Source organism: Nicotiana tabacum, chromosome 20 (assembly GCF_000715075.1).
Source record: "Nicotiana tabacum cultivar K326 chromosome 20, ASM71507v2, whole genome shotgun sequence".
NCBI classification, from domain to species: Eukaryota; Viridiplantae; Streptophyta; class Magnoliopsida; order Solanales; family Solanaceae; genus Nicotiana; species Nicotiana tabacum.
In genome coordinates, this window is record NC_134099.1 from 115,305,730 (window position 1) to 115,331,187 (window position 25,458).

The following is a 25,458-nucleotide window of genomic DNA, read 5'->3' on the forward strand; positions in this document are numbered from 1 at the left end:
TTGAAACTACATGATTCTTGTAAAAAACTTCAAGGAAAGTGTAAAAAATTCAAGAAACAAACTCAAATCGCCCTAGATTTGTGGGTTATAGAAAAGAAATTAGGGTTTCGGAAGAACCCATATAGAGACGAAGAAACCTGTCCAGAAACTCAAAGATCGTGGCGAATAGATTGATTCTGCTTGGAAACACACTGGAATAGCTAGGAACAGGCAGGAGATGAACCCTATATGTAGGTCAGCATGTCCCTGGGCCGTTGAAGACCTTAGAGAAGGCAAGCGTGGTATGAGAGAAGCCATTGGAGGCTTAAGAGACGATGAGAGGTCACCGGAGATGGGAGGTCGGCGGTTGACGATTAGGGTTAGGTTGAGAGTGTTTTGAGAGAGGAGAGGATCTTAGGGTAGCGGATGTGGAAAAGTGATTAGGGTTAAGGGGTTGTTTGGAATTAAAATGGAAAGAACAAACGAGGGTCGTTGATCTTTTAGATCAACGACCAGGATAGATCAACGACTAGGATCTGATGGGGCCTTAGGTCGGGTAGGTGCATTTAGGGCCTGGGTCGGGTTATTTAATCCAAAATTGGGATGGGATATTGGATTAAATTGAGGCTAAAATTGAAATACAATTTGGCTAAGTTTTAAATAGCCAATTTAACCCTATATAATTTATAATAAATAATAAATGATTTCTAAAAAATAATTTTGTGTGCTAAAATGATTTAAAATATATATTTAACATTTTAAAAATATAGAAGATCATTTTATTTATTAAAACATAATTATGCATTAATAGGGATTGCAAATATATGCAAATTAGTATAAAAATATAAATGCAATTATAAAAAATGCACAAAAATATTTAAGCAAAATTTTGCCATACATATATGATTTAGATGATTAAAATATCACAACAATAATTTGAGCGATAATTATTGGAAATTTTATAAGTAAAAAAGGAAGAATTAAATTATTTTAAAGCCTTTAAAATTATGAAAAAATTATAAAAATCATGTGCATGCTTATATATGCTATTTTAAAAGTATATATCTATATTAAAATATATAGAAAAAAATTGGGTATCAACAGGCCTAATCCTGAGGACTATTCCATTCTCGCCACCTTCTCACTCGCCTTTTCTCGTTCTTACATCCTGTCATAACACTTTGTCGCTTTTCTATACTTTAGTTTCCGACCTATACATATCTATTTATACTACTTGTAATCTTCCTTCAACTTGCTTGAATTTCCTTGTATTATTTTAGAACATCAAGCGAGACATCACATCATCTCTAACTTTTTTTTACTTTCTTAACTAGACCTCTCTATACCTAGAAATCATTGACTAGAAGATATGCCACTGACGATGCCGCTATTATTCTTGGATATTGAATCCTGGTGCTTATAGCCTTCTATCCAAAGTATGGACTATTCACGATCTTCTGCCTTTGAGTATCTTGTACGTTGTTCACCTTTACCTTACTTACCTTAAAATCTTGCATCATATCTTCTATCTCTTTCATGACCTCCCTTTCACATAGGTATAATCCACCTCCATAATTTGAAGTTCTATTATAATACTTGCACCTATGGTACATACAAAATCCCGTGAGAGTTTCATAATGACTTCTTATGAGACTGGTACCCTTCTAACTGGATTTATCGTAGAGCCGTTATAGAACATAGTTGTTGTGCTATCTCTCTTGCACCTCTAATATTAAAAGTGATTCTGCTATGTTCTTAATCATGATTCCTATAACTTCTGGGTCCAATAATTAGATTCCTAATTTACTTTGTTGATGTAACTCTTTAAGTTTCCTTCTTCTTCTGATCGGCCTTTATGCTGGCTTAAGTTATTTTCCAATCTGTGGCTCGTGGTATTAGTTATTACTTTAGCCCTCCATGGACGCTATGAAATATCCATGATACAATCTTTTAACAATTCATTCCTTTGTCTATAACCTGGGCTCAATTCTTTCTTTTAACGTATACCACAATCTTTTACGGCTGTATAATTGTCAATATATATGTTGTATGAATAAAAATCCAAACTCTTAAGTGCGTTAATAACGTCACCAACTCGGGATCATTGATCAAATAATTCCTTTTGTTCCTTCTCAGCTTTCTTTTAACATAAGCTATTACCTTTCCTGATCTTTCTTCCCCTTGTTGCGTGCATACTTAGCTTAACTTAGCTCCCACGCATGCCGAAATTTTTGTACAACTCATATGATTCGAATATTTCTTTTGATTTTTACTTCCCGTTCACTAACCACGGTAGATTCCTCTTTCTTGTGGAGGACATACAATGTTGTTGTAAAACTGTTGTTCCAAGACCATTTCCTCTTTAGGTCAATATGCTTAGGTTGAAGCCTTCTTCCTCATTTTCTCAGATAATCCTTCACTGTAGTACTTAGGAAGGATCCTCTGGCTCTTTTAAAGATGTGAGCTTATTATATCGTATTCCCGATAGAATTTATGATGTTCGTGCTCACTTATAATTATCCTTAGTTACTTACCTCCATACTCATCTGCTTGTACAGCTGCTTCTGAACTGAAGTTTTGATTGTCTTCCAAGTGGAACTATCTTTTGTTTCCATAACGCTCATACGGTACCTTTAACTGCCCCCCAACTCCTATTTGAATATTTCTCAAGTATTACATTATCATAACTGCGGGGCTAAATTCCCTATATTGGGTTTACTATCTTTATCTTGCATGACCTACTGTCTTGTCTGTATCCTCTTGACTAGCCATAACTAGGCTCTTCTTGAATCAACTACTAACTACTCGTTGGCCCATTCTCATACCAATATTCGGCGAAATCTTTCTTGGGTTATTTCCTTGGTCTTACTTATGTCTCGTACTGGCTCCTTAATTATCAATAACATCTTGGGCAGGAACCCTTACTTCTTTTCCTTGACGTCGTGTTTGCATAATGTTTTGGAATCGTATCATATCTGTAGCATTTAGATAAGTGCAATCTCATCCCTTTCTCATTTTTTATTGCATTCTTCCTTTATCATCCCATATTCCCCCCTTTAGGAGAGTACTAAGAGTTGAGGCTACGACGACCTGCCTATAGATGCTTCACCTTTTCTTCTTTGGCGTCCTTTTACATCATCTATGGACCTTACTCGCCTTGTGGTAATCCTTATGTATCAAGGATATCAAAATTCCTTACTCACAATGGTGACACTTAGTGTAACTGACACATACATTCCCTTAAGCTTAACCTTGCTCCCCTTGCTTGCTTTAGGGAAATGTCTTCCTGAATGACCATTCTCTGAATTTTCCATGAATCTTCTTTTGTTGTCCATTCTATTATTGCCGGAACGCGATCAGAAATTCTCATGATGCCGACCATTATAAAATCACTCAGTCCCTAATTCATGTTTAGTTTATCTTGTTCACCTGCCCATACTGATTTCTATTATTGTGGGTTTAATTCTCCCTTATGGTAATCATGTTAGAGTCACGAACTTATTCCCCAAAATGAGGATGTGACTGTATGGCCTATACTATTTTATTTTCTTAAGACCCATCACCTTTCGTCTCTTTCTTCATTTGACAATAGGTTCTGTAACACTCTACCGTTGTCATCCATGTATAACACCTTATTCATAATGCTCCCTTATCTCTTTTCTCATTACTCTACTAATATTTCTGCATATCCCCCCCTTTTTTGTGAAAACTTTAACTCGACATTCTTTCACTTTTAGCTCCCCTTTGATCCATTCACTGGATCTTCGAGTTGCCTAGCATTTCTCTTTACTACGGACAGGAGTCATACTAAGATAATATTTATCCTTTCCAGCCTTCCAGCGCCTATCTTTGTAGCACTCATATCTAGTGGTACTATTTTAAAATGCATCATCTAGGTGTTTCACAAGGAGATCTATTATCACTTTTTGTAATGTCCTTTGAAATTTTCAACTAACGCATACCATCCATTTACCAATTTGGGTTACCCTAACCCCAGTCGGATCTTGATATCCTGTCCTTCTCTAAACTATACATGTTATCCCCCACAGGGCATAATTGGAATGGGTGTTGCCAATTGTACATACCACTGTTACTACTGAATATAACTCAAAAAGCTTAGGTTGCCCTGCCTGAATTATAAACACTATTAACCTTCATTAACTGGGCGCCTCGTACCATCTTCATCTTGCTTCTTTGCTTGTTGAAAATTTTATTTATCTTCTTAATCTCTCATTGTCTTTCACTATTAAGATGGATATGCATTCTTTACTTAAGGCTCCTTATCAGGAAGCTTACACCTTTCAGTACACCCATGATCTGCTAAAGACCTCACATTTACTTATCGTAGGCATTATACAAAAATCCAATTCTTCTGACTCAACTCTTCCACAACCATCTCTCTTTCCAACCTTCTTTCCGGATGTAGATGTCGTCTTATTACAAATAAAATAGAATTTTTGATTTTGAATTCTTATAAATGAGCTCTATCACACGATCTAGAGTAAGAAGAAAGAGTGGCAATCCTAAATACCCAGTAGCCTTCTGCTTATAAGTGTGGTGCATGACACACCCATAAACAAGACTCTACTAAACACAACTTGTAGACTTCCTAGGACAGACGGGCACCTGGTAGCTTACTCAACCGAGTACCAACATAACATATCTTTCTTATTACATTATCATATACACGTGATATACGGGCCTAATAGGCCAACATGATCATTTATAAACTCAAAACATAGGTCGTACAATCTTTCACGTACACTACATATGTCTACAAGCCTCTGAGAGTACATAAATGTCATAAAGATCGGGAAAGAGTCCCGCCATACCAAACAATACACGTCTAAATCATACTAACCTAACGAGCAACTCCGTAGCAAATGGAGCGCACCAACATCTTCCGTTTAGCTGATAGCCTACTGGAGGGCTTTCGACCTGTCTATAGAGACCTGCGGGCTTGAAACAAAGCATCCCTAGGCAAAAGGGACGTTAATACGGATAATGTACCGAGTATGTAAGGCACATAAATAAATACATAAGAGACATGGAAGAAATATAGAGTACATGACTTAACTTATATGTCTGAATAACTTTGTAAATCACGAAATAATTATATTATCATGCATATGCGTAAGAATATCATGTCGTGCATAGGTACATGGTTCAAAACATCATCAGCCTCTGAGGCATCCCATCATATCATCTTGGCCACTGTGGGCAAAATCATCAAAGTATACCAGCTGATCAAGTAGTTTGTGCGTATATAACACCTTAACCTTTCCCATGTCCCATATATATATATATATATATATATATATATATATATACATATATATACGTATATAACACCATCTAGTCATGGGTTAATGTACATGAATACAATGCAAGAAAAGCATGTTAATAAAAAATTTCGGAATTGTCATAAGACTATTTTCCCTTTGAGTTATATCATAAAGTAACTTCTTTTCAACTTTCGTATTTTTCTAAGACCCATGAACAGATCATAGAATATTATGATACATGGAAATTCAAGAGCATAGATATTTCTAATACTTATATGAATAGAGTCATTCATGGAATTTTTGCATTTGCATGTTTCGCTCGTATCGTATGGATCATGACAAAAGAATAGAAGGAATAGCCTTAACATACCTGGAGTAGGAAAAACTCCGTATAATATTTCGTTGGAAACATTCATGGATTGAACTTAGAACCTAAAAATCGGATTAAGCTTCTGCGCTTTGAAATTGAGGAACGAAATCTTGCTTTGATTGTTGAAATTTGACGAAATACTTCAAATGAAGCTTTCGTTTGAAATGAAATGTTTCTGCTCACGTTTTTGGCTTTAGGAAGCATTTCGTTAGTTTCAGATTGCTTTCATGAAAAGCCTTTCTAATCTCTTAAATATTGAAGATATAAATCTTCTAATTTGTAAGATAAATATGTAGCCTTTTCAAATTCAAGACTTATCTTTTAATTTGTTGCCACCTAATCCCAAAATGATTAATGAGTTATTTAATTTCGGTGGTGGTTTCTGCCACGTTTTGGGGGTGGGGTTTTTATCTCATCCCAATATTAATAGTTAACTGGGTAATGTCCTGTTACTCGGTAATTAATCAATTACCCGCATAATTTAAAAATTATCTCAAATTACTTAAAATTCTACTTATTTTTAATATATTTTATATACCTTACTATTATGGTTATGGGGTACCTTGTATGGTACTAGTCCATAAATATCAGGTATTTTAGCTGAGGCCATATTTTATCTCAAAATGCCAAACTTTGATAAAAATTCATTTTCTTCGATATTACTTACCCTCTTACCTTCACGAATTTACTCATTACTTCTAATCCTTATAATCCCCAAATAGTCTTTTCCTTGGACTGATGCCAATTACCTTACGACAAATGCAACGTACAAAACTGTAAGGTGCAACATTATCGTAACTTAATACTGCGAAGCGTGATGTCACAGTAATATAATACTGCAAGGCATAACATCATCATAATACATTACTGCAGGATGTAAGATCATCATAATATATTACTGCAAAGCATAACATCGTCGTAATACTGTGGGGCATAACAATCAAGGTACATATGCTCCATTGCCGAAAATGTCCTTCCCATTGTCCAAGAGGATTGTAAAACATCCACTCCTTCAGCATTCTTCTTCATGGTAGCCAAGGGACCATTAGTAACAATGTCCCACAGTTCATATTCCTCTCCGATGATGTGATCTCTCATTATGTTCTTCCACCAGGAGAAGTACTGGCCATTAAAGAGTGGAGGCCTAGCAGTGGATTGTCCTTCCCAGTTTCCAGGTGGTGCACTCATCTTGATCTGTTCCTAAGGTGTTAGCCTCTTCAAGGATAACCTACTCTGATACCAATTAATGTTTTATACTTCAATACCACACAAGAGAGGGGGTAATTTGTGTGGTGTCCAATTTTTCGCTTAACCTGATTATAGAAGGACCTAGTTCTTCTATGTGTTCCAACTACTACTATGGCGGAATAATAAATACAGAAATTAAAGAACACAAAGATTTTTCATGGAAAACACCTGGCTCAAAAGGTGAAAAATCCACGACCTACTTTCCAGTAGGATTTTCCAAAACTCTCCACTAAAATCATTGAGCCAAAAACTGCATTTACAAAACTCTTTGTAAACCTAATGATTACATCTAATCCTTTTGTAGCAACCAACTTCTAACTGTTGCGATAACTTCAAGTTAACCCTAAATTGAATACTCAAAGTACCTATTACAATTGCTTCTAGTTAAAGCTAAAAGATATAATATGAAAATACCTACTACAATTGAACTAGAATAAAAGACAGACACTTGGAACTGGTTCTTCTATCTAGTTCAAGTAGCTTCAGGTTTGCACACTTGAATCACACACAAATTTCTTGCAAAGTTTCTTTGTTATTTGCTCTCAATTCATGTTTAACTTGTGCTTATGTGCGTTACCTATAAAAGAGAACAACACTGATATTTATAGAGTTAGTAAATAGAGATTGACTAGAATTCTGATGCTACTCTTCCTTGGTGGAAGAGTTCTAGTTGATCTCAACCTCTAACTCCTTCGCTTTCTTAAACCATGTTCTCTTTGAGTAAGGACTCTTTCTCCTTATCCAATATGCAGCCTTTTTAATTAGGATCAGGAGATATCACTTCTGTTAAGTTAGGTTTATCTCAGTCACGTGCATCTCACATGCTTGAGTTGACCATATCTGTGATTCACTAGGATGGACCTAGTCCATGTCTGAGTTCCTTCGCCAGACTTCAAAACTCACCTTTACTTGGGCCAACATTTAGTACTCTCCCCGTTTCAATTTATGTGAACCTATTTTCTTTTTAGTCCGTTAAAAAAAGGATTATTTTCCCTATTTGGAAACAATTCACCTTTATGCAATGATTTGTAGCCACACAAAATATATGTGTCTTATTTTACACTACAAGTTTAAACTCTTCTCTCTTTTCTTAAACTTCGTGCCCAATCAATTGGATTCACATAAATTGAAATGGAGGGAGTACTTGTTTTTAAAGTACAGTGATAGTTATCTTGAGACCGTTAGGACAATCATTGGAGAGAGAAGAAATGTAGTAACGAACCCCAACTTTGTCAAAAGTGATAGTGGTTTTCCCAGTGTTATCAATGTACAATATATTTGTTGGAAGCCAGGAGTTATAGCAAGTGGTGTCCACTTGAAACAAGTTATGGAGTTTTGGGTCATAACAAAAAGCTGCAAAACAAAAACTACACAAAGTTTTCATTACATATTATTAAAAATCTTTTATAGTAGGTTATATTTTTTTGAAATGAAAGAACCCAGAAAACATACTTACTTCGTCCCAATTTATATGATTCCTTTTTTTAGTCATTCCCTTTTCTATATTTGATAATAATTTAACTGTAAATTTTTCTTTTTATCATTAATGAGATGATTTCTACCTACATGTCCAGTCAAGCACTTTCATATAAATTGGGACAGAGAAAGTATAATTTATGTGAGAAAAATAAATGATAAGTTAGAATATTAGATATAGTTACGTGACTAACTATTAAGCCCCACAATATTATGTCCCGCATTATTATATTACGACGATGCTATGCTCTGCAGTAATATATTACGATTATGTTATCCTCTGCAGTAATATATTACGATGGTGTTACGTCCTGCAGTAATATATTACGATGATGTTATGTCCTGCAGTATTATATTACGATAATGTTATGCCTTGCAATATTACATTACAGTGATGTCACGCTTTGTAGTATTAAGTTATGACAATGTTGCACCAGCAGTATTACATTACGGTGATGTCACGCTTCACAGTATTAAGTTATGACTATGTTGCACCCTGAAGTATTGTACATTGAATTTGTCGCAAGGTAATTGACAGCAGTTCAAGTAAAAGACTATTTGGAGATTATAAGGATTATGCTATTTCACAAGTGATTAGTAAATTCATGAAGGTGAAAGGGGGAGCAACTCAAAGAAAATGAAGTTTGTCCAAGTTTGGCATTTTGGGGTAAAATACGGCCCAGTCTAAAATACCCTGTATTTATGGACTAGTGTCACGACCCCAACCCCGGTCATGATGGCGCCCAACACAGTGCTAGGCAAGCCCGACCATTCAACAACATTATCCCAAATTCTTATTCAGATTATAGATAAATATCACAGAGAATTTACTAAGTCATTTCATTCAAGTGTATAATTAATAATAAAATCTGCGGAAGTTCAATTAAAATACCACACCATAGCCCAACAGAATCCGGTGTCACGAATATGAGCCTCTAATACAGAATATCCACCTATTACAAGTCTATCTAGGAAAAACACGGAATAAAAGATGGAGATAGATGGGAGAGATCAAGACTGCGAACGCCATGCAGCTACCTCGATACTCCTGGATACTGCTGCTCAGCTAAACAAATCCTCACTCAGCCTGCGGTGTACCTGGATCTGCACACAAGGTGCAGGGAGTAATGTGAGTACTCCGACCCAGTGAGTAATAAACATAAATAAAGGCTGAGAATAAGAAATCATAGAAAAATAAACTATAACTGGCAGTTTAGAACAACAAATAGTGAAGCAACAAGTCAATTAAGTTAGAGTACCAAATACTGAGACATGTATAACAGATAAAATCAAATGCATGAGTGCAATGCAATGCAATGCATATGATGGTACACTCTAGTACCCACTGCGGCGTGCAGCCCGAGCCATCCATTTATTTATCGTCGACGACGCTCACTGGGGGTGTGTGCAGACTCCGGAAGGGCTCCTACAGCCCAAGCGCAATATTAAGCCATCTCGTGGCATCAAATCTAGGCCCTTGGCCTCATATCAATATCAGTATAATCACCCAGGCTCTCAGCCTCAATATCAATGTAATCAACCAGGCCCTCGGCCTCAATATCAATGTAATCAACCAGGCTCTCGGCCTCAATATCAATATAAAACTGCTGCAGCGCGCATCCCGATCCATGCTCAGTCCAGAAATCATCATAAGCCCCTTGGGCATTTGTAAAATAGTAGTTCTCAGCCCGAAATATCGATTAGAAATATCATTTAAATTTTCAAATCTTAGAAAGATGACTGAGTTTACAAAACAGTATTTAAAACCTTGGACTGAGATCAAATGATATGCATGTATGCGAAAGCAGTGATGTCACTCCCTGAAGGATTCAAATAATTGGCAAGAAGCCCAAATGTAACAATTAAATCCACGTAACGATGATTCTCAATTTAGTTCAAGTAGAAAACACGGTAAAAACATCTCTCAAGCCCTATTTTCTTACAATTTGGCTATATTTTCATGAATTTCAAGGATGATTTCACAATATAATCATGTATTTTAGTTCATAGGACTTACCTCCAATCACTTTCCGTCAAAACCCTTTTAATTCCCGTCCAAAAGCTCTCAAGGTTGCTCAAATATGGTGGAAAAATGGGTTGGGTTCGCGGATGAAATGTTAATTTTTCGGAAGTACTGTTCACCGCACGGTTACTGTTCACCCGCGTGGTCACTGTTCACCCGCACGGTTTTTGTTCACCCGCGGTTACTATACACACGCGGTTACTGTTCACGTTGCTAAAAAATTACAGCAGCAGCGAAAAAATTTGCAGCTTTTTTTTCGCTTCACTAAAATGGCTCTAACTCCATCATACGAACTCGGAATTTGATGATTCTTGTTCCTATGAGTCACAAATAATTGGCAAGAATCCCAAATGTAACAATTAAATCCACGTAACGATGATTCTCAATTTAGTTCAAGTAGAAAACACGGTAAAAATATCTCTCGGGACGGACCATGTCACAATCCCCAATGGTGCTCTACCCCACGCCCGTTATCCGGCGTGCAAGTCACCTTAATATAGCGTTACGATGTGAAATTCCGGGGTTTCAAACCATCAAGAAATCATTTACATCAATTACTCACCTCAAACCGGTCAAAGCTCTAGCTCGCTATGCCCTTGCTTCTTAAATTAGCCTCCTCGTGCGACGAATCTGCCCAAAATCACAACGAATATGTCGCATTATGCTAAAGGGATAATACCCAATCGAAAACACTCGAAAAATATCAAAATTCACGAATTTGACAAAACCCGAGCCCCGAGCCCACGTCTCTAAACTCAAAAATTTTTATGTCATCGGGTTCCTTATATCTCCACGAGTCTATACATACAAAAATCTCTCAAATCGGACCACAAATGGCCCCTCAAATCCCAAATTTAGAATTTCAATTTCAAGCCCTATTTTCTTACAATTTGGCTATATTTTCATGAATTTCAAGGATGATTTCACAATATAATCATGTATTTTAGTTCATAGGACTTACCTCCAATCACTTTCCGTCAAAACCCTTTCAATTCCCGTCCAAAAGCTCTCAAGGTTGCTCAAAAATGGTGGAAAAATGGGTTGGGTTCGCGGATGAAATGTTAATTTTTCGGAAGTACTGTTCACCGCACGGTTACTGTTCACCCGCGTGGTCACTTTTCACCCGCACGGTTTTTGTTCACCCGCGGTTACTATACACACGCGGTTACTGTTCACGTTGCTAAAAAATTACAGCAGCAGCGAAAAAATTTGCAGCTTTTTTTTTCGCTTCACTAAAATGGCTCTAACTCCATCATACGAACTCGGAATTTGATGATTCTTGTTCCTATGAGTCACAAATGATGATACAAACATAGTCCTTCAATTGAAAGTCAATTCGGAGCTCGTTTGCGCAGTGCGATATCCATTTCGTTCGTTAAACAATTAACTCATGTTTCGCGTCAAAAACCCAATCGCGACTTGATGAAATTAGACCAAACTTTCCAGATCACTCCTATAATTCATTATTTAAATTTTGGAAATCTTGAAATGAAATTTCTATCTCTAGAACTAAAAATAGACCTTTGGATCATTACATGCTTATGCTCAAACGGTAAAAATCTTCCAAAAACTCTTCCAAAACTTATTAGAGCCTCATGGGACCACGACCAAATATGCCAACATAATTCATAACATTATTCAAACCTCTTCCAATCATCAAAACACCTCAAAAAATATCAAATTACCTAAAACTCATCGAATTCAAGCCTAATTTTCTAAAAACTTCCGAAATACACTTTCGATCAAAAACCCGACCAAACCACGTCCGAATGACCTGAAATTTTGCACACATATCCTAAATCACCTAACAAAGCTACAACAAAACTCGGAATTCCATTGCGACTCTCGGATCAAAATCTCACCTATCAACCGGAATTCGCCAAAATACTAACTTCGCCAATTCAAGCCTAATTCTACACTGGGTCTCCAAAATTACTTCTGATCACACTCCTAAGTCACAAATCATCCTCTGAAGCTAACCGAATCATCAGAATTTAAATCCGATCCCTCTAACACATAAGTCAACGTCCGATTGACTTTTCCAACTTAAACCTTCTTAAAAGAGACTATGTGTCTCATTTCCTATCAAAACCAATCCGATTTAACTCTAACACACCGAATACCGATAATGAAACATGAAGAAGCATAAAATAGGGGAAACGGGGGGGGGGGGGGGAACTCATGTAACGACGGGTCGGGTCGTCACAACTAGTGTCATACAAGGTACTACATAACCATGCTAGTAAGGTGTATAAGGTATGTGAAAAGTGAGTAATATTTTAATTAACTAGGAATAATTCTTAATTATACGGGTAATTGGTTAATTACCGGATAATGGGACATTACCTAATTAATGGCGGATATATTGGATAAGTATCAAATAACATGAGGTGGTAGCCCCATATTCAAGGTTAATGACTCATAGCCTTGATTGAATTACGTGTAAGGCATTTATGAAGTTGGGCTTCATTTGATTAAACAAGAAACAATATAACATTCTTACTACTTAAAGACTTAGAAATAACAGAAACAAAAGAGTATATGCCATAAAGTCATATCCTCATCTCAAGAAATAAGTTCGTGGCTCTAACGTGATTACCAGAACCCATCAGTTTGGGTCGCGACAAAAGTGGTATCCGAGCAGTTCGGCCCTAGAGAGTCTACAAGCCGTGTCTAGTAGAGTCTTGTTTATAGGTGTGTCGTGCACCACACTTATAAGCAGGAGGCTACAGGGCATTTAGGACTGTCACTCTTTCTTCTTACTCTAGATTGTGTGGTAGAACTCACTTATAAGAATTCAAATTCTGAAATTCTATTTTATTCGTAATAAGATGATACCTACATCCGGAAAGAAGGTTGGAAAGAGAGATAGCTGTGGAAGAGCTGAGTCAGATGAATTTGATTTTTGTATGATGCCTATGATATGTAAATGTGAGGTCTTTAACAGATCATGAGTGTACTGAAAGGTGTAAGCTTCCTGATAAGAAGCCTTAAGGCAAGAGTGTCTATCCACCTTTATGGGGAAAGCCAATGAGAGATTAAGAAGATAAATAAAAGTTTCAGCAAACAAAATAAGCAAGATGAAGAATGGTATGAGGCGCCCAGTTAATGAAGGTTAATAGTATTTATAATTCAGGCGGGGCAACCTAAGCTTTTTGAGTTATATTCAGCAGTAACAGGGGTATGTATAATTGGTCACACCCATTCCAATTATGCCCTGTGGGGGCTAACATGTATAGTTTAGAGACGGGATATCAAGATCCGGCTGGGGTTAGGGTAATCCAAATTGGTAAATGGATGGTTTGTTGTTAGTTGACAATTTCGAAGGACATTAAAAAAAGTGATAATAGATCTCCTTGTGAGATACCCAGATGGTGCACTCTAGAATATTACAATTAGATGCGAATGCTAGTATGATAAAAAAAATCAGATGATAGGCACTGAAAGTTAGGGAGGGATAAATATCACCTTAGTGTGACTCTCGTCCCTAGTAGAGCAAAGATGTTGAGCAACCCGAATAGCCGATGAATGAAGCAAGGAGAGCTAAAAGTGAAAGAATGTCATGTTGAAGTTTTCACAAGAAAAGGGATATACAGAAATATTAGCAGAGTAATGGGAAGAGAGATAATGAAGCATTATGAATAAGGTGTGATTCATGGATAACGATGGTAGGAAAAACAAGAAATGGCAGTATTACAGAGTTCAGTCAAGTGAATGAAGAGACAAGAGGTGACAGGCCTTAGGACAACAAAAGAGTATATGCCATAAAGTCATATCCTCATCTCAAGAAATAAGTTCGTGACTCTAACGTGATTACCAGAACCCTAGTTCGTGACTAAACAGGGCTTAGGAACTGAGTGATTTGATAATAGTCAGCATCATGAGAATTTCAGATTGCATTCCGACAATAATAGAACGGAAAATAGAAGAAGATCCATGCTGAGTTTAGAGAATGGTCATTCAGGGAGACGCTTCCCCAAAGCAAGAAATGTGATCAAAGTTAAGCTTAAGAGAATGTATGTGCTAGTTACACTAAGTGTCACCATTGCGAGTGAGGAATTTAGTTATCCTTGGTACATAAGGATTACCACAAGGTGAGCATGGGTCATGGATAATATGAAAAGACGCCAAATATGAAGAGGAAAAATATCTATGGGCAGGTCGTCATAACTCTAAGTCTTAGTACTCCCCTAAAGGGGGGGGGGGGGTATATGGAATGATAAAGGAAGAATGCGATAAAAATTAGAAAGGGATGAGATTTCACTTAACCAAATGTTGCGGACATACTATGATTCCAGAACATTATGTAAGCACGAAGTCAATAAATAGGGAGCTATTGCAAAAGGTAAGATAAGACAAAGAAAATAACCCAAGAAAGATTACACGGAACATTAATATGAGAATGGGACAACAAGTAGTTGGTAGTTGATTTAGGAAGAGCCTAGTTATGGCTAGACAGGAGGTTACAGACAAATCAGCAGATCATGCAAGATAAATATGGTGAACCCCAACATGGAGAATTCAGCCTCGTTGTAATGTCATTATAATACTTGAGATATATTCAAATAGGAGTTGGGGTAGTTAAAGGTACCGTATGAATGTCACATGATTAAAAGAGAGTGCCACTAGGAAGATAGTCAAATATCAGTTCAGAACCAACCCTACAAGCACAAGGGTGAGAAGGTAAGTAACTACAGATAATTGTAGGTGAGGAAGGACATCAACAATTTTATTGGGTATACGATGTAATAAACTAGCAGCTTTATAAGAGTCTGAGGGTCCTCCCTAAGTACTACAATGAAAGGCTAGTTGAGAAAATAAGGAAGAAGGGTTCAACTTAAGCATGCCGACCTAAAGAGGATGTGGTCGTATAACAACACTCTCACAACAACATTATAAGCACTCCAAAGGAAAGTGGCACCTACCGTGACTAATGTACGAAAAGTAAAATTAAAGGTAATATTCGTGATCATATGAGTTGCATGAAAACTCTGGCATGTGTGGGCACTAAGATAAGCTATGTATGGACGCAACAAGGGGCAGAGAGACTAGGAAAAGTAATAGCTTACGTTGAAAGAAATCTAAAATTGAAGGAAAGAAATTATTCAATCAATGATCCAAAGTTGGTTATGTTATGATCTCACTTAAGGGTTCGGAGTTTTAAACATGCAGCATATACAGCCGTAGAAGATTTTGATATACGTTAAAAGAAATAATTGAGCCCAGGTCATAAACGAAGGATTAAATTATTAAAGGGTTGTATCATGCATATTCCATAACGCCCATGAAAGGCTAAGGTAATAACTGATACCATGAGCCACAGATCGGAAGATAGCTTTAGCCTACATAAAGACTGGTCAGAAGGAAGAGGAAACTAAAGAATTACATCACCCAAGTAAATCAGGAGTCTGATTATTGGACCTAGAAAAATTATAGAATTTGTGCTTGAGAACATAACAGAATCACTCTTAATATCAGATGTTCAAGAAAAATAACACAACAACCATAATCTATAATGGCTTTACAAGGAAGCCAGTTAGAAGAAGTACCAGCTCATAAGAAGTTAGTACGAAGCTCCCACCGGATTGTGTATGTACTAGAGGTGCGAGTATTATAATAGAGCTTCAAGTTATGGACGTGAATTACACCTAGGTATAAGTGAGGTTATAAAAGATATAGAAGATATGATATGAGATTTTAAGTAAGTAAGCTTAAGGTGAACAACGTACGAGATACTAAGGTGGTGCAGAAGACCGTGAATAGTCCATACTTCAAATAGAAGGCTATAAGCATGGGGATCCAGTAAGAGGGAATGATAGTGGCATCGTCAGTGGCATGTCTTCCAACCTATGATTTCTAAGTACTAAGAGATATAGTTAAGATAGAAGAGAAGCGTTGGAGACGATGTGACGTATTGCTTGACGTTCCAGAATAACATAAGGAAATCTACGTTGCAAGCAAGTTGAAGGAAAGTTGCGAGTATTATAAATGGATATTTATAGGTCGCAAACCAAAGTATGGTAGAGCGACAAAGTTTTAAGAAAATTTGAGTAAGGATGATGAAAGGCAAGTGAAAAGTTGACGAGAGTGGATAAGTCCTCAAGATTAAGTCCATGAAAACAAGAGAGATAATGGTTTCTCTAAGTTATTGAAAGTACAGTATAGCCTGAATAAACTCAAAGGAATCTAAGATTAATAACATTTAGAAAGAATGAAATACTTACCTAGTAATAAAATGAGGGTATAATTGTGACAGATCAAAGATAACGTTTGGGCCTTCGTTTGAATAATGATTTGAAAAAAAATAGAAGAAGAGAAGGAGAAAATATTTCGCTGGCAGCACGAAATTTGGATACCCCGTAAGGTGAATCATATTGAGACACTATGAAATATGATTATGGAAATCACTTCAAATATTCCTCAATGCAACGTAAGCCCTAGCAGTAATGTATTACGTAAGAAGTTTCAAGTCTTCAAGTAGAGGATTATAGATCAACATTAAGGCAAATCAACAATGGTTAGATACAAGTTACAAAGTATGACATGAGATTAGACCATGATTCTTAAGACGATTGGTAATGAAGGAGTATTGAAGGACTGAGATTTATACCTAAAGGATAGGCAACAAAAGTAACTAGGAGCTTGTTAAGCATACATCAGTAAAGATAGATTGAAGTAAAGTAAAAATTGTGGTATAGTATAACCCATGTAAATGCAGTAAAGTCATATGAATGGATAACCAGATCAATGAAATAAGATATGGCCATATTCACAAGTTCTACAAAGTATCAAGCAAATGACTTCAGTATACCTATAGAGGCCTAGAGAGGCATCCTATTAAGCCTTGTATATACAAAGTAAGGCCTAGAGATTGGCTAAAAGATAAAAGGAAAAAGGAAAGATGAATCGCATAACTGCACTTGCAAAGCCAGGGTCATACAGGTTGTATCACAAGAGGTAACAACAGTTGCAAGATTAGGAAGATTTCGACCACAGGTCATGATAAGAGCAAAAAGACTAAAGGGGGAATACCCTAGACTTTGGATTTATTCACACAGCAACTGCTTAAATGGCAAAAAGAGTATATTCACAAGAGCTATAAGTTATGAAAATGATAAGAGCATCAGTTAACATTCGAGGACGAATGTTCCAAAGGGGGGAATGATGTTACGCCCCACAATATTACATCAATATTACATCTCGCAGTATTATATTACGATGATATTATGCTATGCAGTAATATATTGCAATGATGTTACCCTCTGCAATAATATATTACGATGGTGTTACGTCCTACAATAATATATTTTGATGATGTTACGTCCTGTAGTATTATATTACGTTGATGTTATGCCTTGCAGTATTACATTACAGTGATGTCACGCTTTGCAGTATTAAGTTACGATAGTGTTGCACCCAGCAGTATTACATTACGGTGATGTCACGCTTCACAGTATTAAGTTACGACGATGTTGCACCCTAAAGTATTGTACATTGAATTAGTCGCAAGGTAATTGACATCAGTCCAAGTAAACAATTATTTGGAGATTATAAGGATTATCCTATTTCACAAGTGATTAGTAAATTCATGAAGGTGAAAGGGGGAGCAAGTCAAAGAAAATGAATTTTGTCCAAGTTTGGCATTTTTGGGTAAAATACGGCCCGAGCTAAAATACCCGGTATTTATGGACTAGTGTCATACAAGGTACTACATGACCATGCTAGTAGGATGTATAAGTTATGTGAAAAGTGAGTAATATTTTAAGTAAGTGGGAATAATTCTTAATTATACGGGTAATTAATTAATTATCGGATAACGGGACATTACCTAATTAATGGGGATATATTGGATAAGTATCAAATAATATGAGGTGGCAGCCCCATATTCAAGCTAAATGATTCATAGCCTTGATTGAATTACGTGTAAGGCATGTAGGAAGTTGGCTTCATTTGATCAAACAAGAAACAATATAACATTCTTACTACTTAAAGACTTAGGAATAACAGAAACGTGATTTTCCAATTCATTCCATTACAAGTCCTTCCAATTCATTCCATTATAAATACAAGTCTTTTCAATTCATTCCATTACAAAAACAAATAGTAGCAAGATTAAGATTTTGCTCAATTTATTTCAAGAAAATGTGAAGGATCAGTAGATTAGCTTTCTTGATTTGAACAAAAGGGACTAACATCCCAAAATCTTGACAAGCAGAAAGAATTTCGTTCCTATTTTATAGAGTCCAGGAATCAATTTCGTTCAAGTTCAAAGGAGCAGAAGCTTCATTTTGTGCAAATAATTCAAGGAAAAGGTATGTTAATGTTATCCCTTAATCCATACGATATGAACGAAATGTGCAAATGCGCAAAATTCCATGAATGACTCGATTCATAGAAGTATTAGAGATATCTATGTTCTTGAATTTCCATGTGTCATAATATTTTATCATCTGTTCATGGGTCTCAGAAAAATACTAAAGTTGAAAAGAGTTTACTTTATGATATTACTCAAAGGCAAAATGGTCTTATGACATTTCAAAAGATTTTATTAACGTACTTTTCATGCATTGCATTCATGGGATTCCCTCAGAGGCGAGATGATATTATGGCATTATATACACGTATATATATGTATATGAGATATGGGAAAGGTTATGGTGTTATATAAGCACCACCACCTGATCAGCTGGTATATGATAATGATTTTTGCCGGTGGATGAGATGATATGATGTGATGGGATGCCCTCAGAGGCTGATGATGTTATGAAACATATACCTTTGCACGACATGACATTCATATGCATATACATGATACTATAATTATTTCATGATTTACAAAGTTATTCAGACTTACAGGTTGAGTCATGTACTTTATACATGTTCCATGTCTTTTATGTACTTATTTATATGCCTTACATACTCGGTACATTATTCGTACTGACGTCTCTTTTGCCTGGGAATACTGCGTTTCATGCCCGCAGGTCCCAATAGACAGGTCGAGAGCCCTACAAGTAGTCTATCTGCTCAACGGAAGATGTTGGTGCGCTCCGTTTGCTTCGGAGTTGCTTGTTTGGTTAGTATGATTTTGACATGTATTCTTTGGTATGGAGGGACTCTGTCCCGACCTTTATGACATTTATGTACTCTTAGAGGTTTGTAGACATGTGTCTTGTACGTAAAATATTGTACGGCCTTGTTGGCCTATGTTTTGAGTTTATAAATGATCATGTTGGCCTATTAGGCCCGTATGTCACGCGTATATGATGATGTAATAAGAAAGATATGTTATGTTGGTACTCGATTTAGTAAGGTACTGGGTGCCCGTCGCGACCCATTGGTTTGGGTCGTGACAACTAATGAATAGAGAAATATAATTCAGTAAAAAAATAAAATAAGATTGACAAAAAAAATTATTTTGGTTATATTAATTAGAAGAACATATTTAGCTATTAAAAATTAATATGACAATAAAGAAATAAATTTATCAATAATAGGAATAATTATATAAATAATATACTATATATAAAGAAATTGAGTAGTAATTCTAGGGCCCTTAAATTCTTGGGGCCTAAAGCAAGTGCTTTACTTTCTTTAGGGTCTTGCCGCCCTTGAAGAAAACTTACCGAGGACATCCCCGACCTTGACAGTTAGCGACTGTTATTTTAGAGTGTACCTAGACACACTAAAACAAATATAAGCTATGATAACATTTAATTAGTGACATCTATGAAAAATACGGGAGTTAATTAGTTTAGCGGCATTTACTTGAAATTGTCATAAAACTAGTGACATTCGATAAAATAAAAATGACCGAATATTATAACATTTGCTTTAATTAACACAATATTAGTAAATTTTGACCAACTTTTTACAATTTATAGTAGGAAAGTTTGCCACATATGGGGCATTTTTTTAAAGTGAAAGAAATTAGACTCGCAATTTCTGTTAGGTCTTATTCGCCTTATGTGCAACGCTCTTTTCTTTCCGTCTACCATAGCGGTTCCACCGGTCTTTGCGGTCCTCTGAGTTCGTCTCCACTAGTGATATTTCTGATGTTGGTGCCTCTGCTGCCGTTAGTTTCTTCTATGCAATTGGTGTCCACATAGATGAGAAGGACCGAGAAACCAATTGGGATGAGTAGGGTGAATTCGATGGATGATGCCTGATGATAACTAATCAAGAACTGAGTCTTTCAATCTCTCTTTCTATGCTACCATCAAGTATCTCTGATTACATCCAAATGCATGCCTCTAAAGAGGTATGACACGGTCGTTTGCAATATCAAAAACCCAACAAAGAGTCGGGGTTGAATCCACAGGGAGCTAGGATGTGAGTTAAAAGTATATATTCAGAATAAGCAAGTGCAGTATATACATTACACTTCCACAAATATGTTTTTGTTTCTATTTCTGAAATTAAGTTAATGATTTTAAATCTAAAGATATAAAACTAGAGATGATTATTTTTGAGTATTTTCAAATATATAAAAGGTCTAGGGTTGCGACCATGACCTAGGTGTTTGCCTAATGGAATAAAGACTTTTATGCTCGTTTTATTGACTAGGGTGTATCATAGCTTACAATACTCCTTTGTCCACTCAATACCTCTCATTCAGAGAGTGGTTTTTCCCAATTTGGCTTTCTCAAGATCAAATGGGTATCTACCAAAATGATTGATAATAGCTCAAGTCAGATTGTTACTATCTTTAGGTTGAACCCATTAATTTGGTTAATCAATCTCTCAATTGACTCAATTCCTTGTTAGCTAAGTTAACCTAGGCTAGGTCCCTCTTTGTCAAGAAGAGACTAAGTCAAATAGGCTTGAGTCAATGTTTGCAACCATTAATTTTACAATTTCAAGCATGAACTAAGCTAAATAATAAACACTCATTCATAAATGAGCATAAAATTAATCACCCATAAGGTTTATACACTAGGTTTGGGTCACCAACCTAGTAAAAATCTAGCTACCAATAGTGGTTGTAGAAGGAAATAAAGAAGAAAAGATAATAAAACTCATATTGAAGGATTAAAATATAGAAATCCAATGTTAAATCACCAAAATAAGTTAGAGTTGTCTAAAGAAGCAAAGAAAAATGGCTATAAGACTTGCTGATGTCAAGACTTGACCTATGTTTGTGAAATTCTTCTATTTATACAAAGCTGACAATTTTGAACAAACATTTCCCTCGGGAGGTTGTGCGGCCACACAATTCCATGTGCAGTCCGCATGTTTTTTCATCTTGTCAGGAATTGGAGGTCTGTGACTGCACAATTTTGAAATACGGTCACGAGGCACTATGTTTACGGTTTGCAGATTTAGCATAGCGGCCGCAAGGTACTCTTTTGTGGTCTGCAATAGTTTAATTTTGGCCGCACAAATCTTGTGCGGACCACAATTTGAGGAAGCTATGGACTTGGCTTTTTGTTATCTCTCTGATCTTTGTTCATAGCCCAGCTTTTGCGGCCTCACATTTCATGTGCGATCCACAATTTGCCCAAAAGTCTGCTGATTTTTCCGCAAATAGAATTCTGCGGACCGCACATTGTAATCTTCTATGCCTTTTATTGCCTTGTGTTTATACTACTCCTTTTTGAGTCGTATTTTATCTCGGGAGTCCAACTTCTAACATTCATGCAATTTTACACATTTCATTAGTTTCGAAAGCATAATTCAATGATTTTAGACTAAAACAATATCTAAAAGGCGTTAATAATTAGTCAAAATCCCCACTTATCAACTCCCCCAAACTTAAGTCTTTGCTTGTCCTCAAGAAAACAAATTAGTTCTCACCTCCAAAAGTTAAGGGACATTACAGGTAGCCATGGATGAACCATTCACACCTCAGTTGGGACCAACAATTACCCACATCGCTCATGCATTATTAACAAGGCAATAAGTTAAACATTTATGCACTTATAGTTCTAATGTGACACTTGAGAATCAAGAGTTGACTTGATTCATCAAGGAAGCTCTCTCTCTCATGTAGGTTATGGTGGATCCCAAACTCCTCCTCCTCTATGCTCTGTTTTCCAAGCTCACTTAATACTTATAGCACTCAATCCAAAGGTGTGAAAGGTCCACTCATCCCTCTGAAGATACTGTCGCAAGTACGGTTTCAAGTATCATAGGGTTGCCCCTCATGTAGATCGCCAATAATGTAAACTCACTTGGATTAACATCAAGTAGGGCTTTTTTAGAATGTAATGAAGGCTTTTTGATTAGGGATTGATACAATATGTTTTAGTGGTTACACCTTCCTTAAGCACTCCATCTTTCAATTTTTCGGCTCACACTTTGCCACGGGGGACTAGAGAGACTTAACAACATTCTTTCTTGGTCATTACTTTCATAATCTCCCTCTTTGATTTCTCCATATTTTGGATCATTATCTTTCTTTGAATTCTTTCAACACTTTCATTTATTCATTTTTTTGCATTTCTCTTTTTGTTCTTTTCTTTTCTTTGCCTTTCCTTCTTATCATTTCTTTTCTCTTTATTTGCCTTTATATCTCTTTCAAGTTCCTCGTCTTTCCCCCAAACATGCATTTTTAACCTATTATTTTACAAGAGTGTTAAGAAAATCTCGGGTGCCAAGAGAGGGTCACGATAAAATAGGTAAAGGCTAGTAACATGGTTATCAAATGAGAAGACTCGAGGCTCAAATGGGTTTACTAGAGATAATAACATTGGTAGGAAATGGAAAATTCAAACGGGCCAGGGAGATCCTACAATCACTTCTCAAGCCAAGCAAAACTTATGATTTCACCTTAAAACACATTCGGGGCAAGTTCTAGGCCTTACGCATGGGTACTTGGACTAGCAACAAAGCATCTCACCCCTCACACAACTAGATTATTAAAGAGGATAGAGTCAAGGGCCAACAATGACCACATTCATGATTGAGGATCACTATGGTCCAATGTCACGACCCCAACCCCGGTAGTGATAGCGTCCAACACACTACTAGACAAGCCTGACCAACTAACAACCTCAATCCGTCTTCTTATAAAAATCATTATTAGCTAACACAGTTAAATTGCTAAATTATCCTAATAAGAGTTTAAGACAACGAGTTAAATATGCGGAAATTCAGATGATAATACTACTATATAGCCCATACAGATCTGGTGTCACAAGTCTCGAGCCTCTAGTACAAGTTTAACAACCTAATACATAATCAGTCTAGGAAATTCGGATAAAACGAAAGGATAGAAGGGAGAGATCCAGGCTGCAGACACCGTGCAGCTACCTCGATGCTCCTGGATATGAACTGATCGATTGAAAATCCTCACTCAGCCTTTGGGACACCTGGATCTGCATGCAAGGTGCAGGGAATAATGTGAGTACTCCGACCCAGTGAGTAATAAGCATAAATAATGACTGAGGATAAGAAGTCACGGAAAAACACAGAGTAATCTATAATGCGGCAGTTTAAACAAGTAATATGAAACCAGTAAACCAATGGAAACGAAATATGGTAATGCTACAACAAATAAGCGGTTAAGTGACAGACATATAAAGAAAATCAACACATAGAACGGTACCCTATAGTACCCGCTGCAGCGTGCAGCCCGATCCATATATTTCGTCGACGACACTCACTGAGGGTGTGCACACTCCGGGAGGGGCCCCTTACTGCCCAAGCGCAATATCAAGCCATCTCGTAGCATCAAATCAAGGTTGTCAGCCTCATATCAATATCAGTATAACACTGTTGCAGCGCACAACCCGATCCTATAGTATCCTTACATCTGGACCTTGGTTGTACTCAGTCCAGAAATCATATAAGCCCCTCGGGCATTAGTAAAACAGTAGTTCTCAGCCCAAACATCATTTAATATATCATTTTAGTTTCAAAACCGAGTAAAAGTGGCTGAGTTGTAAAACAGTGAAAAACGGTATGACTGAGTTCAAGTAGTAAGTAAAAACAGTGAGGAAATAGTGATAAAACTCCCCGAAGGGTTCAAATAGTTGGCACGAAGCCCAAATATGGAAATCAGTCCAAATAATGATGATAACAAATAAGCTTCAATCAAATATGCGGTAAAAGCATCACTCGGGACGGACCAAGTCACAATCCCCAATAGTAAACGACCCCATTCTCATCATCAAGCGCGTGTCTCACCTCAATATAGCACTACGATGTGCAAATCCAGGGTTTCAAACCCTCAGGACATCATTTACATTCATTACTCACCTCGAACAGGCAAAAACTCTAGCTCGCTACGCCTTTGCCCCTCAAATTGGCCTCCTCGCTCATCGAATCTGACCAAAACCAGAACGAATACGTCACAATATGCTAAGGGAACATAACCCAAGCGAAAACAATCGAAAAATATCAAAAAATCCTGAAATTAGCAAACCTCGAGCCCCGAGACCACTTCTCGAAACTTAGAAATTTTCACATCAACGGGTTCCTTATCCTTCCACGAGTCCATATATGTCAAGAGTTCTCAAATCCGACCTCAAATGGCCCTTCAAATCCCAATTTAAAATCTCAAAATCCCAAGCCCTAGTTCTTCCATTTTTAGCTAAATTTCCATGAATTTCTAGGTTAATTTCACAATAGAATCACATTTTATGCTCATACATTTTACCTCCAATCACTTCTCCTCAAATCCCTCTTCAATTTCCCTCAAAGAGCTCTCAAAATACTCAGCTATGGTGGAAAAATGGCTCAAAATCACGGATGAAATGTTTAATAAACTCACTGCCCAGTTTTGAATTTCCTTCATCGCGATCGCGAAGCACTAAATTTCGGCTTCTCAAAATAACACTATGCGAACACGATGATGCTACTGCGAATGCGATGCTTTAACTTCCCAGAGCTATGCGAACGCGACTGTGAACACGTGATTTTTGCTTCACGAAAACTACTCCAAAAGAAATCGAAAAATAAAACAAATGTCACTTGGCTACAAGTTTAAGAATTTCGCGTGACATTTTTTCATAATTATTTTGTCTGTGAGTGTTTATTTTGTTTAATTAATTAAAAAATACAAAAATATGTGTTGCATGTGCATTTAGGATTTAATTTTACAATTTAGGAATTAATTAAACAATCAAGTTTGTTTT

The 25,458-nt window shown here is 36.6% G+C and overlaps 1 long non-coding RNA gene across 1 annotated transcript; it reads left to right on the plus strand.

Annotated features, from left to right (window-relative positions):
• The first annotated feature begins 18,413 nt into the window (after positions 1-18,413).
• LOC142174928 (uncharacterized) lies at positions 18,414-19,629 on the plus strand. Its single transcript, XR_012704057.1, has 2 exons — positions 18,414-18,693; positions 19,363-19,629. It is a non-coding gene; the product is annotated as an uncharacterized LOC142174928 (long non-coding RNA).
• Positions 19,630-25,458: the final 5,829 nt, after the last annotated feature.